This window comes from Geotrypetes seraphini, chromosome 16 (assembly GCF_902459505.1).
Source record: "Geotrypetes seraphini chromosome 16, aGeoSer1.1, whole genome shotgun sequence".
NCBI classification, from domain to species: Eukaryota; Metazoa; Chordata; class Amphibia; order Gymnophiona; family Dermophiidae; genus Geotrypetes; species Geotrypetes seraphini.
Genome location: NC_047099.1, coordinates 51,121,766 through 51,138,237, shown reverse-complemented (window position 1 = coordinate 51,138,237; position 16,472 = coordinate 51,121,766). Strand labels below are relative to the sequence as shown.

At 47.8% G+C, this 16,472-nt stretch overlaps 2 protein-coding genes across 2 annotated transcripts in view; one reads left to right on the top strand and one right to left on the bottom strand.

Annotated features, from left to right (window-relative positions):
- Positions 1-9,075, bottom strand: part of ADGRL1 (adhesion G protein-coupled receptor L1) — a 195,244-nt gene extending 186,169 nt beyond the window's left edge. Inside the window, exon 1 of the mRNA XM_033924537.1 lies at positions 9,022-9,075. The gene's annotated coding sequence lies outside the window, so the exon portion shown is untranslated. The remainder of the gene's footprint in view (positions 1-9,021) is intronic.
- The window catches only part of LOC117349822 (collagen alpha-1(III) chain-like), an 86,942-nt gene that overhangs the window by 59,003 nt on the left and 11,467 nt on the right, over positions 1-16,472 (top strand). The gene's annotated exons all lie outside the window — the stretch shown is intronic.

The window sequence follows — 16,472 nt, the reverse complement described above, 5'->3', positions numbered from 1 at the left end:
GCTGGGCAGACTTTTACGATCTGTATCCCGCAAATGATACAATGGTTTGGATAGGCTAGAGCGAGCTTCGAAGGCAACTCCAGTAGTTGGATCCAAATGACAGTACCTGGTGGACTTTATGGTCCATGGCCCGGAAATATCAAAGAAAAAACCCCCAATTTAATTCAATCATGAATTTATAATGCATGTAACTATTAAACAGACTGGATGGATCATTCAGATCTTTATCATCTGCTATCATGTACTATGTTACCAGAAACCATGCAGCTAATGCTGGAGGAGCATAGTAGACACGGTATGCTCAGGTTCTTGTGAGCACATCCAAAAGAAAACAACTTGGAGCCTGTTCATTTGAGCTTAAATATGAGCTCCGCATAGTTTTAGGCATAAGCAGATTTTTTTCAATGTTTATATTTGGCGTGGATCAGGCCCCCGTGTGTGCTTTCACTTTCCAAGTTTTGTTCGGACACGTCGCACATCTGTAACCTTCTGTCTGCCTTTGAACCCTGCAGGGGCTTCCTCCAGGTTGCAAAAGAGAAAACTGGCAGTTAAATGTCAAAAACCGACATGAAATCCTCTCTCTGACGCAGTCCTGGATCTGGCGGAAAAAAAATTTTCATGGTAACTATGCGACTAAAGCCCCCGTTTAACCTTTACAATGTTGTGGAAGACTCAGTGACCTCATTAGATTGCATTGTAATGTGATAAGCAGCCATATCCCTTCTCTGGGTATGCATGGTTAGACCCGCGGTAACTTTCTACATCTCCTCCCTAGACAGCTGTTAGCTTACCATCAGTGGAAGACCAGGGAATGAGGGCAACTTGATGTTAGTAGGGTAGGTTAGGAGATCCTGGACGGAAGTTTTGCAAAACAAACTTGCTTGATGAGAGGATCAGAGTAATAGATGAGGGAAGGGGGATACAATAGATCTGGATTTTGGAGAGGCCTATATAAGACCATATATAAGACCCATGACTAGTTGGATGGATCAGGACTCCAGATCAGTGGTGAGTGAGGTCAGTGAGGTACTTGGGACCTTGGTTGGCCATGTTGGAAACAGGATACTGGGCTTGAAAGACCTTTGGTCCGTTACAATATGGCAACTCTTATGTTCTTATGTGATCCAGGTATAGGACAATCAACCCATTGTGACATCACTACTGAGGTTGGCTCTTAGGCATTGGTGGAATTTGGCATTATGACATCACAATCTCAGCTCTAGAATGTTGCTACTCTTTGGGTTTCTGCCAGGTTCTTGGGACCTGGGTTGGCCACTGTTGGAAACAGGATACTGGGCTTGATTGATCTTCAGACTGTCCCAGTACGTCGATTCTTATGTTCACTGTGGTGGAAGGAACATGGCTAGAGGATGCCCCAAGGACTAGTGCTAGGCCTGGTCCTCCTCCTTACTATCATGGTGTCTTTGGAGAAAAGTTAAAATGGCAAGGAAAAAAATGGTCAAGGTTGATTATACTTCAGGTTTTTTTTAAATCCCTTCCCAAAGACAGGGTTGATTCAGCAGTGGCAGTGATCCAACAGTGCGATGATGTATACTTCTTGGATTACGAGAGCACCATGGAGTCTTTAGACCCTGCACCTATGACAAAGAACAGAATATACCAGGAGAGAAGGACAAGTTGAAATGCCAGGAAAGGCCTACAGAGTGGTCCTCCTTCCCCACTGGGCTCTCCTGCATCCTGCACTTTGAAGCACCGCTTCAGGAAGTCTGCTGCTGAGCCAAGGCAATCCGGCCTCGGGGCGCCTCTGTGTATCGACACTGGTGACACCTGAGAGGATTTTGCTCTCCCGTACTGCGTGGTGACCCAGGCTGTAATTAGCTTCTGTAGTTAATCATTATGAGATAATTCTGTTGATATTAACAGTGAAACAGGATACAGTTGAACACTGGTTTCCAAAGGAGGCGGCATTCTCATCAAGCTTGATGGAGAAAAAGAGGCCGCTGGAGTGAGGGGGGAAAGAACAGATCTGAAACACGGCCCACGTAGTCAGTAACTTGAAGAACCCTTGTAGGAGATTCCCTTATTACTGTAATAGCTGCACACATTAACTCTACAATGCAGGGTCTGGTGTCCCAGAGAGACCTCTCGGGGTCATCCTTTCCTCCAGTTTTCTGTGTGAGCCAAAAGAGATCTGGAAACTTATTTGCTGGATGATTGGATTGCGCTTCTACCATGTGACCTCAAACCAGTTGCATAACCTTGAAATGCAAAGTGTAAGCTCTCAGGGACATGAACACAGAAGCCACATGGCACAGAAGACCAGCAATGGCTCAAAGCAACCTATCATATCAAAGGTAATCAATCATGGCTCCTTCGGAGGGTGCCCTAAGCAGAGATTCTTACCAGAGGAGTGCCAACCATGGCAGAGGTCAGCGGCTGGCATGTGCGCACGTGCGGGCACGGTGGAGGCATTCTATAAATGGTGCCGAAAAATCAGCATCAGCTCCTGGCATTTCGATGCAGAAATAAGGCTATCCTATACCACCCCCCCGTGTGCGACATTTTGGAATGCCTCTGGCCATGCCCCCTTTTCAGTTGCACATGCAGGCAAATGCGTTCACTATTCCCATTTATTGCCAACTAACTGCAATATTTGATCAGTGTCAATTAATTGCTAGTTCGTGGCTCGTTGGCTAAGTTGCACGCGCATCCTGCATCCACGCTCATTTTTCGGTGCTCAAATCTCAACCCCATATACAGGATCTGGGGGGGGGGGAGTGTGTGTACGTTTGTGCGTGTATAAAGAGCCTTTTCACGCTCTTACACAGGAACATCGCATCACAAATTAACGTTACATAGAATGAGTTGCAGGAGCAACTCGTAGCCCCAAAGATTTGATCATGATAATTAGATGCTAGTGGAAGTCCAACGCGCCTAGTGATGGAAGAGGTCAGATGACATTCAGGCCTCTTGACTTCAACCCTAAATATATCTACATCGGTGATTCTCAACTTTTCTTCTGTTGCGACACCCCTGACAGTGTTCACATATGACATACTGAACCCCAAAATTCACAGTTGAACAAAGAATGCCTACGAGGGTCAAGATAAGGAAATTGGGTCATTAGGGCATAGACAGGGGGTGGGTAAGCAGAGTGGGCAGACTTGATGGGCTGTAGCCCTTTTCTGCCGTCATCTTCTATGTTTCTATATGTTTCTATGTTTCTAAATATTTCATTGTTTAATTAAAAGCGTAGAATGATTTGCCTAGCCCATATTAAAAAAAAAACTGTATGCCAACACATCGGTCCCAGATTTCTCTCCTGTCGTACATCAAAAAATATATACAGAGATGCCTTGGAATCCGAACTTAATCCGTTCCAGAACCCCGTTCGAGTTCCAAGACAATTTTTCCCATTGAAAATAATAGAAACTGGATTAATCCGTTCCTGAGTCCCACAAACTCTAATTTTAACAGGAAATACACTGGATTTTAAGGTAAAATATTAAATATGCCAAAGCAGCATTCAGATTCTGGGGCAGAAACACACACATACAGTGTGCAGGGCGTTCGGATTCCAAAGCAGAGTTCAGATTCTAAGGCAAAATTTACTAAAAAAAACAAAGTTAGGGTTTCAAAGCGTTCGAGTTCTGGGGCGTTCGGATTCCAAGGTACCACTGTATATTGAAACTCTAGTGTTACCTCTGTAACAGCCACATTGCCAGATACTGTGAAGCAACGCAAAAGCCTGCAAATACGCCACTCAGAAACTATGAGCTCCTTTTACTAAACTGAGATAGCGGTTTTTAGCACGCAATGAATTGCCGTGCACGCTAGACCTTAACGCCAGCACTGAGCTGGCATTAGTTCTAGCGGATTTAGCGCACGCTAAAATCCTGCGTGCGCTAAAAACGCTATCGCAGCTTAGGAAAAGGAGCCCTATGTAGCGAAGGGGAATCTACGGTCAGCAGACCTACAACCTTTTCATTTGGGAACGGAGGCAGCAGTTATTACTGGCGGTGATGGGGAAGCAGAAATAGGGACCAGTTTATGGGGATTTCAAGAACCCGACTCTCAAGATTGTGGGTCTTTCCAGCTTGCAGGCATAACATACCAGTACCGCGAGAACCTCACAGCTCCGTGCGCATACACAAAGATGTTACAGTTCAGCTACTAACAGTTTTTCTTAAAAAGATGTGAGCTTTTAACAATTTCCTGAAATTTAAATAAGAGTAAGAACTGGAGATCAGCTCTAACTCTTATTTAAATTTCAGGCACTGATGGTTACAAAGGAAACACAGGCTTGTTGACTGCACCAAAATTGTTTTGCGACGCACTGGTTAAGAACCACTGGGCTACGTCAGTTCGGCCACCTGCATCTTTCCCCTCGCCCCTTTGAAGCGACTGCCTCGGCGGACACCGACTTATTCAAGACATGCCGCCAAAGCCAGTCACCCCGGCCGCACCGAGTTAGCACAGGTCAGTCGTGCGTCGGCAGTATCGGGAGGGAGGGGGGCGCCAGGAGCTGAAATGCATAAAACACGAGAAACCATGGGTCCGATCGTCAGCCGGCAGCGCTTAGGCCCGGTATTCTCTATACAGCGCCGATTATCAGCGGCTGCCTAAAATGCGGCCACCGATCGTCTCTGTCAATCACGCGACGGCGCTGTATAGAGCACTGCGCCTCCGGGAAAGATAAGTGCCGGAAATGTACGCCAGGGGTTTTCCAGGCCTAGATTTCTGGCGTCTATCTTTGCCGTGAATCGCGTCTACACTATGTAATCCAGCGCCACTTCTGCTGGCAGACACCTCTGGAAGAGCACATCGAAGTCGCTTTAAATTTTTTTTTTTTTTAGTTCAAATATTTTAAATTTAATATTAATCGCTGTTTGAAATTACATTTTTCAATTTGCTTAGGCACCGTTTATAGAAATTTCCCCCTTATTGTTTGGCCAACTACTGCCAGCATTATACTTCAAAATTCAATGCCTTGCCGTGTCCGGGCTCCTGCATTGAATTTCCAGGTATAGGGAGCAACATTCGATACTTAACAAGCTATGCTGAATCGCATTTTAGGCGGTGTTATTTATACAGTTGACTGCTCCTCAAATATCCGGCTTGGGCTTGGGCACCAACCGGAGCATTTTCGACTGGACGGCACCACTGAAAATGTCGAGTTAGCTCCAGACGGGCGATTTAAACAGTCAGGAGCCTCTTCCAGCTGTACAAATTGTTTTGAATATCGGGTCCCATGTGACCAGGTGGGTTCTGGGGTGTACAAGGAGAGGTGTGAGCTCTCTGGGCACACCATCGAAGGCGGAAGAGTAGGCCGACGCTTAGAACGGTAGGCGGACCACCAGGGAGGCCCAGTTCAAATTCCACTGTGGCTCCCCGGGATCTTGGGACAAGTTGCAACCCCCCCACCCACTCGGGTACAAGCTGAGATTGTGAACCCCCCAAGGACAGGGAAACACCCCGCTGTATCTAAAATGTAACCCACTTTGCGCTACCAAGAAAGGCACGAACTAAATTCAAAACCCAGGTGAAAAAGATGGTGATAATTCCATTGTACATCCGTATGAAGCCTGTTCTATGAAGAAAAGCACAGGGTTAAGTGTTCACCTGCGGCCATCAGCTATTTTACAGCTGCCGCCTGCTTTGAGCCCAGACTTCAATTCCTGGGCACCAGCATTGTTTGTTTATATATCTGGGTTTATTTACTGCCTTTTCATAAAGAGAGTCACCCAAAGTGGTTTAAAATACATTAAATAGTAAAAAGATATTGCCTCTATCCTGGCAAACTCACAATCTAACTGGGGCAAAAGAGTGACTTGCCCAGAGTCACAAGGAGCAGGCCGGGATCAAACTCACAGCCTCAGGTTGCCGAGACAGCAGCTCTAACCACTAGGCCATGCCTCCCCTCCAGGTATAGGTGGCCAGAACTTCTCCAATTAAGTGCCAAAATTCAACTTTGACCTGGTTAAGTGACAAAGACAGGACAAAGATGCTGTCCAATTGGTCCGCTTCGGTTTAAACTGACCAAGTTCTGAAAGCTGGCCCTCGACTGGACGAGCGCTGACTCAGCCCCTGGCCAGCTGGGCCGCCCACAGCTGTTTTGGCTTAGGCGGTTGTTGCCGATATTCAGGGGCGCTGTCCGGTGACGGGACAATCGCGCGCCAGACACCAGCGTGCCGACAAACGAGCGCTGACAATTCGGCGCAAGGCACCAGCGTGCCACGGGAAAACTTAGTTTTAAAGAGCTCCAATGGGGGGTGTGGGGGAGAACCCCCCAAACTTTACTGCATAGTGTTCGCGCTGCCGTGGGGGGTGCAACCCCCCACATTATAGAGAAAACGGAAATTTCCCCCCCCAAATTGGAAAAAGTTCAGTTTTCTCTATAATGGAGGGTTCGTCCCCCAAACTCCCCCCCCCCAACAGCAGCGCGAACTCTATGCAGTAAAGTGGGGGGTTCTCCCCCACACCCCCCATCGGAGCTCTTTAAAACTAAGTTTTCCCGCAGTGCGCTAGTGTCTTGCGCCGAATTGTCAGCGCTCGATTGTCGGGACGCTGGTGTCTCACGCGCGACTGACTATGAACCCCCTGCACCAGGTGAGAGCGATCTAGTGGTGGGAGCAATTGCCTCAGCGCCCCGAGGTTGCGAGTTCGATTCCCACTGCAGCTTCTTGTGACTCCGGGCAAGTCACTTAACACTTCATTGCCCCCAAGTACAAAAATAAGTATCTGTCTGAAATATGTAAACCACTTTGATTACGGAAACATAGAGAAAAGCGGGTATAGAAGTCCCACCCCCCTTTACCCTTTCAATTGCTCTGAATATCGACTCCTAGATGCCTATTTTTCTGCACAGAATACCAGCCCATGACACGTCAATGTAGGCACATCAGCCCCGATGCTCAGTATAAACGCTTGTATCTGTACATAGGAACGCACATCCGTGATCACGTTCTATAATTTATACACATACACGCAAGTTCCATCCATGCAGAAGCATGGTGACCCAGCACACACAATCAAAACACGGCGCGTACTTTTTCGCTGGTCGGTATGCTACCAGACACTATTTACTCATAGGTGTCTCTGCTGCGCATACATGGCTTGCCCTCCATCACTGATGTGTCCTCCCGCTTCCTGAAACTGAGAGCCACAGTATAGAATGACGTCCCGATTGTGGGGGTCATACCCCTAAGAAGGTAGGGACAGGTTGGAGTTGGTTCAGAAAGGGGTTGATGCAGGGGGTCTGGGCCAAAAGCCCCCAGATGGACCTAAAAGCGTATAACCTATGGGAGAGGACGGGGTGTGGGGATGGGGGCAAATGGGGGAAATGATACATACCTCTACCATCAAACCTTATCCAGAGGCAAGAAAGTTCTAGAACAAAGGGGTAGACGCAGAGGTTGTCTTCAGGGGAAAGGGTGGAGATTTACAAGGAGGTGGTGAAGAGACACAGGTAAACTCCAGAGGATTTCTCAGGGTTAATGCTGGAAGCAAAGGTCAAGGACCTACCCCAGGAAGGAAAGCGGGCAGAGACTGGACGAACCATGCGTTGCTGGGAACGTGAATAGTACACAAGGGCTAGAGCTGGCAAGGGCCCTGGATGGTTCAAAACAGCATATGGAGTGGGGGCAAGGGATGATCGCTTACACACTGTTCTCCCACCTCCTACCTCCCTCTCTCCTTCCACCTTTCACCCTCCTTCCTCTAGCTTGTAATCACATTTTCTACTTTGCTGTCTCATTTCTTTTATCCTCGCCCTCCGTCTCATGTCTGTTGTGCTTCCTTGGCTCCCTCCTTCTCTGCTGTCTTTCTCTCTCTCTCTCACACACACAGCCTCAGCATTGGAGATGTGGGCAGATTGCCTTTGTTGTCCTTTGCCTTCGCCACCCCCTTCTCTCTGGCTACAGTACCTGGCTGGGAGCCTGGGCAGAGAGACCGTGCGAGAGCGAGTGTATCAGTGTGTTACCGTAGGATCCAGGCTTCTGTGTGTGAGCATGGTGTGTCAAAGAGTTTGCACACTAGGATGCTATCTATACAAATACCATTCTCAAGCTAAAAAATCACATTCCCCAAGGTCTATCCAATATATTCATCTCTTAGATACAGCTCTGCCAACTCCATAAGCACAGAACCAGTAAATCAACATCCCCCCCCCCCAAAAAAAAATAAGCTCATTGGCTCAGGAACCTGATGTACTGCTCATCCCCCTATCTTTGCAGTACTGAACCCCTAAGCCAGAGAGCACCCTTAGCGCCAGCACTATTGAACCCCTAAACCATGACAGAGACCCCCCCGAACTCCACTGTTATCAACCATAAAAAGGAACCCCCACCCCACCAACCAAAGCCCTCTGCTTCTCATCTGCTGAAGAATCACAAATTATCCCCAACCCTAAATACTGTTGATTTTCCTGAACCATCAGAGAGACTCCCCCCACCTCTACCCCCCAACACCACAAACCTTTGTACAGATGATCCCCAGCACTCTCCCAGAGACGCTCTGTTTGCCCTGGATGTCTGGTTTTAAGTCTCTCATCATCCCCCCCCAAAAAAACCCTCCCTAGCAGACAAGGCTATTCCTCCTTCCTGTACTGGGTTCTAGGCATAGAGACATCCCAGACTGGTGGCAGTCTCAGATGGCCATGCACAGCCCACAGGATGAATGTGTGCTGTGTGTGAGAGAGAGAAAGACAGCACGCGTGACAGTGACCGCACAGTCCATGTGTGAGACACCGCACAACGCTCGTGACAAAAAGCTGGTGTAACAGCAGCTCTTTGTGTTTGTGAGATGGAGAGAGACTGCGCGTCTCTCCGTTAATAAAATGTGACAGGTCTCAGACAGGGCTGAGCCTCCGCTCAAAGACAATCAGAAAGACACTCGGAATGAGACACACATGCAGACGGAGAGACATTCAGCCATGCGGGGACAAGTGTCACATTGGGGTTGTTCCGGGACAGAGGGTGATGGACGAGACAGACGGGGAGGGAGGGAGGGAGGGGGGGGGGCAGCCATACTGATGAATGCACTCTCAGGCTGGCCTGTTACCTCTCTCTTCCTCTGTGTCTGATGTCCTCCCCCAGCCTCCACTCCCTACCGTCTCCTTCCTCCTTCAAGCCGGTCCCTTCTCCCCATCTCTCCCCTTCCTCAGTCTCTCCATCACCTCTCTTCCTCTCAAGATGGACAGACTGCCAACCCGCCTCCAGGAACTCTGCCGCCCAGTGATTCACTCCCCTCGCGCTCCCCCCCCCATCTCCCCAAGCTTTATCTCCCCAGTAAATGGAATGCCTTGGTGCTCATGTGGGTGGCTGGTGTGGGAAATAGATATCCAGAGGTTGAGGGGAGGGGGAGTACTCCCTATAACAGAGGCTAGGCATTATTTCCAACCCAGCCTGGCACCTTCACCCCGACACTGCAGTAAAAACCAGGAAAATACATTTCCCTAAAACACTTTGAAAAAGCCAATAAGACGCACAAAAATATCCATTTAAGTGACAGAAACGTGCATGTACTGTAAGACCACGGGACCTGGGATTGATGGGGGGGGGGGGGAGAGACAGAATTATCCACACAGAATCCAAATTACACTGCAGAGGAAACAGCCAAATCTCATTCACCCAAATCAGCTCTCCCCACCACCCAAAAAAAAGTCTGGGCTACCTGCCCAAGTCCAGGGGCTACTGACCAATAGATCTGACTAGGATTAAATGGCAACAACCCCCCCCCCCCCACCACCACCATCCCCCATCCCCGAGAGAAAAGAAGCACCGCAGCCCTCTTACCTGGCTGATGTGTTCTGGGGTTCTGTCCTCCTCCATCACCTGTCTCTCCCCATCGCCGCCTGCCCCCAAACCCCCAAAGCAGGGGAGAAGGACTGCGACCCCCCCCTTTCTCTCCTTCCAAAGGATATTCCTAGCCTTATCCGCTCAATGCGGCGGGCTAAAAAAAAAAAAAAAAGAAAACAAATAAGAAATGATTAAATCCCCAGATCAAATGAACCGCAAATAGGATCAGTCAGAAAAAAAAAAATCTGAATTTGTCAAAAAAAAGTGTTTAAAAGGAGCCCCTACTGCCTGGAGGGATGGGGGCAATGGTGGTGGGGGGTGAGAGAGGAGGGGTGAGTCTTTCCACCCCTGCCCTTGCCGGGCTCAGACCATGTCCGCCATCCGCTGAACCTGGCAAAAGAGGAAAAAAAATTATACTTTTCCCTCCCACCACCGAAAATGGCACCAAAAAGAGTGTGTGGGGGGGGGAGGAGAGATGGATGTCTCTAGAGCTCAGGATCCAGGCGAGGTTCTGGTTCTAAGGCTGCAGGAGGTACCGGCCGCAGAGATCCAGCCCTGGGGGAGTCCAAGAACCGGGCATGGCGCTGGGCATGAAAGAAGATGGGAGGGTGGGGGGGAGGTACAGCAGAGAGAGAGAGCCAGCCGATCTCCCCACCACCTCCGGGGGTTCTGGAGCAGGAAAGGAGAAACATTAACCTGGACTGGGTTCGGGTATTTACGAAGTCTTGAAGGAGGTCCAGTCATGCAGCTGGGGGGCAGAGACGATCCTTCATCTGGCAGGTTTCGGGGTCCCCCACAACCTCCTCTGCTTCTCCAGAGCCGGGTAAAACCGTGATCCCTTTTTTTTCTTCTTCTTCTTAAGAACCGGTGATTTTTTGGGGGGAGAGGGGAGATTTCCGTCCTTTTAAAATTGGGACACAGCTCCCGGTTGACGATTCCGTCCCCACGGGGGCTATGTGGATCCTTCTGCCATCCTCACTAAGAAGTCGAGATGTTGGGGGGAGGGCTTTGAAGGACTGCCCCTCACCACTCTCGCTCTTCCCCCTCACCTTTTCTCTGCAGAGATGGGGGGGGGGGGCAGGGTGATAAGGCAAAAAAAAAAAAAAAATGTTATCTGTTGTAAGAAAAATGTTTTTTAAAAAAATCAGAAAATCCAGCGGCAGGGAGCTGAGTTCAAATCCCCACCTGCGCCCATTCCTCTTCCTTCTTCAGGTGAGCTTCAGCCGCAGCCAGCAAGAGACGCTGGGCACGATAATTGGGGGAGGCATCCTAGATGAACCCCCCCAGCTCCTCCTGGCATCAGAGTCTTGCATTACAAGCCATGCAGGATTGGTATCCCGTCCAGACCGCTGGTGGGATGGCAGAGGATTTGGTAGAGGTCGTTCCCCCACCACCACCACCCCCCTTTTAATCTTTTGTAGCCGTTTTGTTCTCTGCCTTGAAGATGCTGAGAGAGAGAAAACCAGGGCGAAAGCACCTTCGGAAAAAGGAAGCACGGAATGGGGCAGAGCCAGGCAGCTTCATTCAGGGCTTAGAAACACAGAGTCAGAGGGAAAACCGGGCATGGGAAATCAGGAGCAGGGAGCATGATAAAAGAGATGGAGAGGGAAAACCGGGCCTGGAACTCAGGAGAAGGGAACACGACAGTAGGAAAGAAAAGTCGACCTGGGCATCAGAGGACATATAGCAAGAGAAGGTATTTGATGGGAAAACGTAGCCGGGAAACGAGAAACTGGGAGAGCAAGAGATGAATACAAATTATGATTTTCTAGATAAACCCAAAATGTCAGCTCTCCTCAATAATCGGGAAGCTAAGCGCACCCCCGAATGACCCCACCAGAAGTAGGTCTGAAACCCCTGGGCAAATGCAATTCCCCACCATTCACTTATTATATGAGAGTGGAAGAGACCCCCCCAGAAAAATTTCCTGCACAGACTCCATAGCCAAAGCAGAGCAAAATTGGGATATTTTCCTGAACCCCATTATACAAAAGAAAATATTCAAAATCTAGAGTCGCCTGAACCGCAGAACCACGAACCCCCCCCCCCCCCCTCCCGTACAAAATAGCACAGCTCCTGCAAAAAAAAACACTGAGCACGTCTTGTAAACCTAGCTGGCTCCAGAAAATAAAGGGACCGATTGAACATCCGGTTTTTACTTCCACTGAAAGCAATGGAAGTAAAATCCGGATGTCTTATTCCGACCTCCTTTTTCTGGAGCCATATGATAGCCCTGCCTTACTAAATCTATTTTACCTCCTACAATTCTATGCCCTAAACCCCTATAACCCCAATATACCTGCCACTGAGAAAACATTACAAGCTGGGCTGCTACAGATGCACACACGGGGATGCACACTTAACAGGATGCCTGATTTTGGTCATATATGTAGAATACAGAGAGACCTTCGGACAGAGATGTGTCCAGAGACTGGAAACAGGAAATCTACAGAACTGAACTGGAAACCTCCAAGAAGTCAGATTATGTTTGAAACCAGGCCTGGATTTATGAGAACCCCCATCCAGGTGCATTCTGGGATCTGCTGAGCCGACGTCAATGGGTGGAAGGGGGGGGGGAGACTACAAAGACCAGGTTGTCTTGGGATGGGAGCTCAAAACCAGGGCTGGCTGTAACATCTCTCTTGAAACTGGATGTTAGGGTGACACTGCAGAAGAGAAATCCGAGATGCATTTCCTCCTGTGCTGGGCAAAAACCCAGAGATTCATATTTCCTAAAAATCAATGAGCAGGAAAAACTGGCGGAAAGAGAAGAAACAGCAGCTGGAACAGCGACATCAGTGGGACGCCACTACCTGGGCATGAAATGTGACCTGACCACGGACAGTATGGACCAGAGCCCAGGGAGGGTCCTTTCTGGTTTTTTGCTACTTTATGTCATCACTTTGGTAACTCGGGGACAAACTGTCCCGCTCAAGAAAATTTCTTGAATTTGAAAATGAAAAATGCAGGCACGGTGAGAGTGAAAAGCTGGCCTGGAAATCAGTGGAAGTGTGTGAGACAGTCAGAGATAGAGACTGAAGGAAACAGGAGAAGAAGTGGTGACTTCACAAATACACCCCTGTCCCAAAGGGAGTCACAGCTTGAAGCAGAGAGACAGGCTTGCCCAAAAAGGAGTCACAGAGCACGGTGAAAGGAAGATACACACCTTTAAACAAAGGGAGTCAGAAGAGAGACATACCCGCTCCAAAGCGAGGGCTGGATTCTCTAAAAATCGCCGGTAAAATCCGACGGTCCGCTATTGCGGCCGTAAATGTAATGACTTCAAAAAGATGAGCCATTCTCGAAGACCTGCGCATGCGAATGGAAGTTGGTGGAGGTTCACGCAGGGTCACCAAATTTACATGAGATGAGTCGCTGGCGATAGTGATCGGCGCATGCGCAGAATAGTCCACTGGAGGCGTGAATGTGCGCATGTGCCAGGAAAAGCTACGCCGCGGGCACGCAATATAGGCCGCAACATTTTCAACATTATACTGCAAGGATCCTCCAGAAGGGGGTGCAATTGTTGGCTTTCAACAAGCGTGCATAAGACACGCCTTTAATACATGCACCAGAGATGTGTGGCTTTGGAGATTTTGTCCTCCAAAAAAACTATTATACTACAATTTATGTTAATGGTGTAATTTTTAAAAAAATTTTTTATAATGAGCCACAGCCAGAAACACACATCTGAGATGTGCTTTTCACAGTACTAGCAACCCTGGACCAGCCAGAAATTTATGGTCGTCAAAAGCCAGCACCGCGCTTGGAGAATCACCCGATGATGATAAAGAATTGCCCGGAGTGCTCATTTAAATATTAATGAGCCCATTTTACTAGCACTTTAATATTAATGATCTTCGTGGCAGTCGGAAGCTGTTAGGAAGCTCGGAAAAGACCTACCATACTAAACTGAGAATCTGACCCTAAGTCACAAAGGGGTGGGGAGAGATAGACTGGCATAACTTAAACCAGTGGTCTCAAACTCAAACCCTTTGCAGGGCCACATTTTGGATTTGTAGGGACTTGGAGGGCCACAGAAAAAAATAGTTAATGTCTTATTAAAGAAATTACAATTTTGCATGAGGTAAAACTCTTTATAGTTTATAATCTTTCCTTTTGGCTAAGTTTTAATAATAATATTGTAATTTATAGCTAAAGAGATAAGATCAAGAAACTTTTAATTTACTTTTGTTATTATGATAAACATACCGAGGGCCTCAAAATAGTACCTGGCGGGCCGCATGTGGCCCCCGGGCCACGGGTTTGAGACCACTGACTTAAACCAAAGGCGGTTAGAAAGAGATGTGCGTATCTGAACCAAAGGAACATGGGGGAAGATTCTCTAATGTTCTCGGTAAAATCCAACGGGCCACTGTTGCGGCCGTTATTGTAACGATTTAAAAAACATGAGTCGCTCTAAAAAAAAAAAAACCCCACACATGCAAATGAGGTTTGCGGAGTTTCACGAAGGGTTGCTAAATTTACATGCGATAGTGATCGGCACGGGCACAGAATACGCCGCGAAAAGAGGCTTAAATGTGCACGTCATCGTCAACTTCGGGTCTCATCGCGTATCTCCTCGTCAGGGCAACACGGAAAGCATGAGGGATAAGAACCACCATCCATAACGCCGTCCGCTATTGTAGCTCACAAACGTCTGTAATTCGCGGGCTCTTGAATTTTGCCATTTTTTTTTTTAATGTCAAAATTTTTTTTGCACGTGCCACTGCCGGAAACACAAGCCCGAGATGCGATTTCCAAAGTACCGGCACTCCAGAGCAGTCGGTGATTTTTGGTCACAAAAAGCTGGCACCGCACCTGGAGCGCTCCTTTGAATATTGATGGGACCATTTTGCTAATATTTTAATATGAATGACCTCGTTGTATTAATTTGCATGGCAAGAGTCAGAGACCGCGGTGAGTGATTTTGATATCGTCTGCTATAATACACGCAGGCTAAAACGGCAGGAACAAGTTTAGTGACCATCCTTAAGGGTACGGTAAGTTTTGAGAATCGAACCAAAAGTACTCAAGAGAGCAGAGATGTAAGGAATCAGAGACACCCACATACCTGCTCCAAAAGAGAGTCACAGGAGAAATATACACTCCAAACAAAAAAAGGGGGAGGGCACAGAACAGAGAGAGAGAGACACACACAAGCATAATTGAAGAGACATACTCACACCTGAACTAGAGGAATTCAGCAGAGACAAAAAGAGAAAGAGAGAGAGACCTCACCCCTCACTAAAAGGAAGTAAAAAACCATAAAGAGATGCTGTCTAAAAGAAAGAGACAGACAGAATAGAGACATACATGCACACGCCCACATTCCACCCACAGGGTAGAGCAGAAGAGAGAGACGCGTCATCCAAAGGGTCTTAGGGTAGGAGAGACACGCACACCTCAAAGGGAATGAACGAGCAGAGAGATGCACGCGTGAAACAAAGGGAATCACAAAACAGAGACATCCATGCAGACTCATCTAAAGGAAGTCACAGAGCAGGGAAGGAGAGACACGCGCACCTGTCCTTCGGCAATTCAAAGGTACTCGCAGAGCAGAGACAGGCACACTCTCACACCTCACCCCAAAGATGCCATGGAGCAGAGAGAGAGAGAGAGAGTGCATCACCCAAAGGGAGTCACTAAGCAGAGACATACATAGACTCTATAAGCTGGCATGTGTTACAGGCCTTTATCAGCAAAAAGGAAACTTTTATGCATCGGAAAATTCTTCGTAAATCAACATCTGGATTTACAAGGAATCAAATCTCCAAACCCAGCCTGCTGGAGTTCATTTTCCTGACCTCCCCCAAATGGGACCAAAAGCCAGGTAAATATGCCCCGGGGATGGCTCCTATCGTGGGCTGGGGAGCGCGGACAGGGCTGCTGAGTCAGTGCCCACCGCTGCAGAGGTGCAGGATGCAACCTTTTACACGCCCAGAATCTGGGTGCCGATATCCCAACCCTGTTTTATGCACGCAAACACATTCCTTACCCATGTACATAGGCAGCAGAATGCTTTTTTGTTGGGGGGGGGGGGGCAAAAAACTCCACCCAAACTCCACCCCTGACTCTACCTCCATAATAATAATATTAATTGTAATGCAATTTCTTCCATCTATTTTTCATATTCACACAATATAATCTTATTAATACATAATAGTAACCACAAAATTTTTAAAAAACACAAACCACACTGTACGCAGGGAAAATGTTAATTATCATTTATATTCAGGGTTTTTTCAAAGAGGTCAAGGCAGATGACTTTAAAATATGCAATCAGTAGCAACTATAGAAAAATAGACAAATATAGTACAAAATATAGACAGCAGATAAAATTATCAAAACTGACCCATTTTGATCACTAAATTGAAACTAAAATCATTTTTCCTACCTTTGTTGTCTAGTGAGTTCATGAGTCTCTGGTTGCACTTCCTTCTGACTGTGCATCAAATATTTCTTTCTTTCACAATCCAGCCCCAGCCCCTTTGGGTCCAGGACTCTCTCTCTTTTCCCTCTGTTTACCCCCTCCCCATATCAAGTGTCAGTTCCCCTTTGTTCCAGATCTCCCTCTCTCTCCCTTATTGCTCTGTTCTTCCTCAGGGTCTCTCCCCGTCTGCACCTCCCATAGTCCACCATCTGCCTCCTATCTTTCCCCTTTGGTCCAGACCTTTATCTCTCTCTCTCTCTGTCTTTCTTCTGCTTCCAACC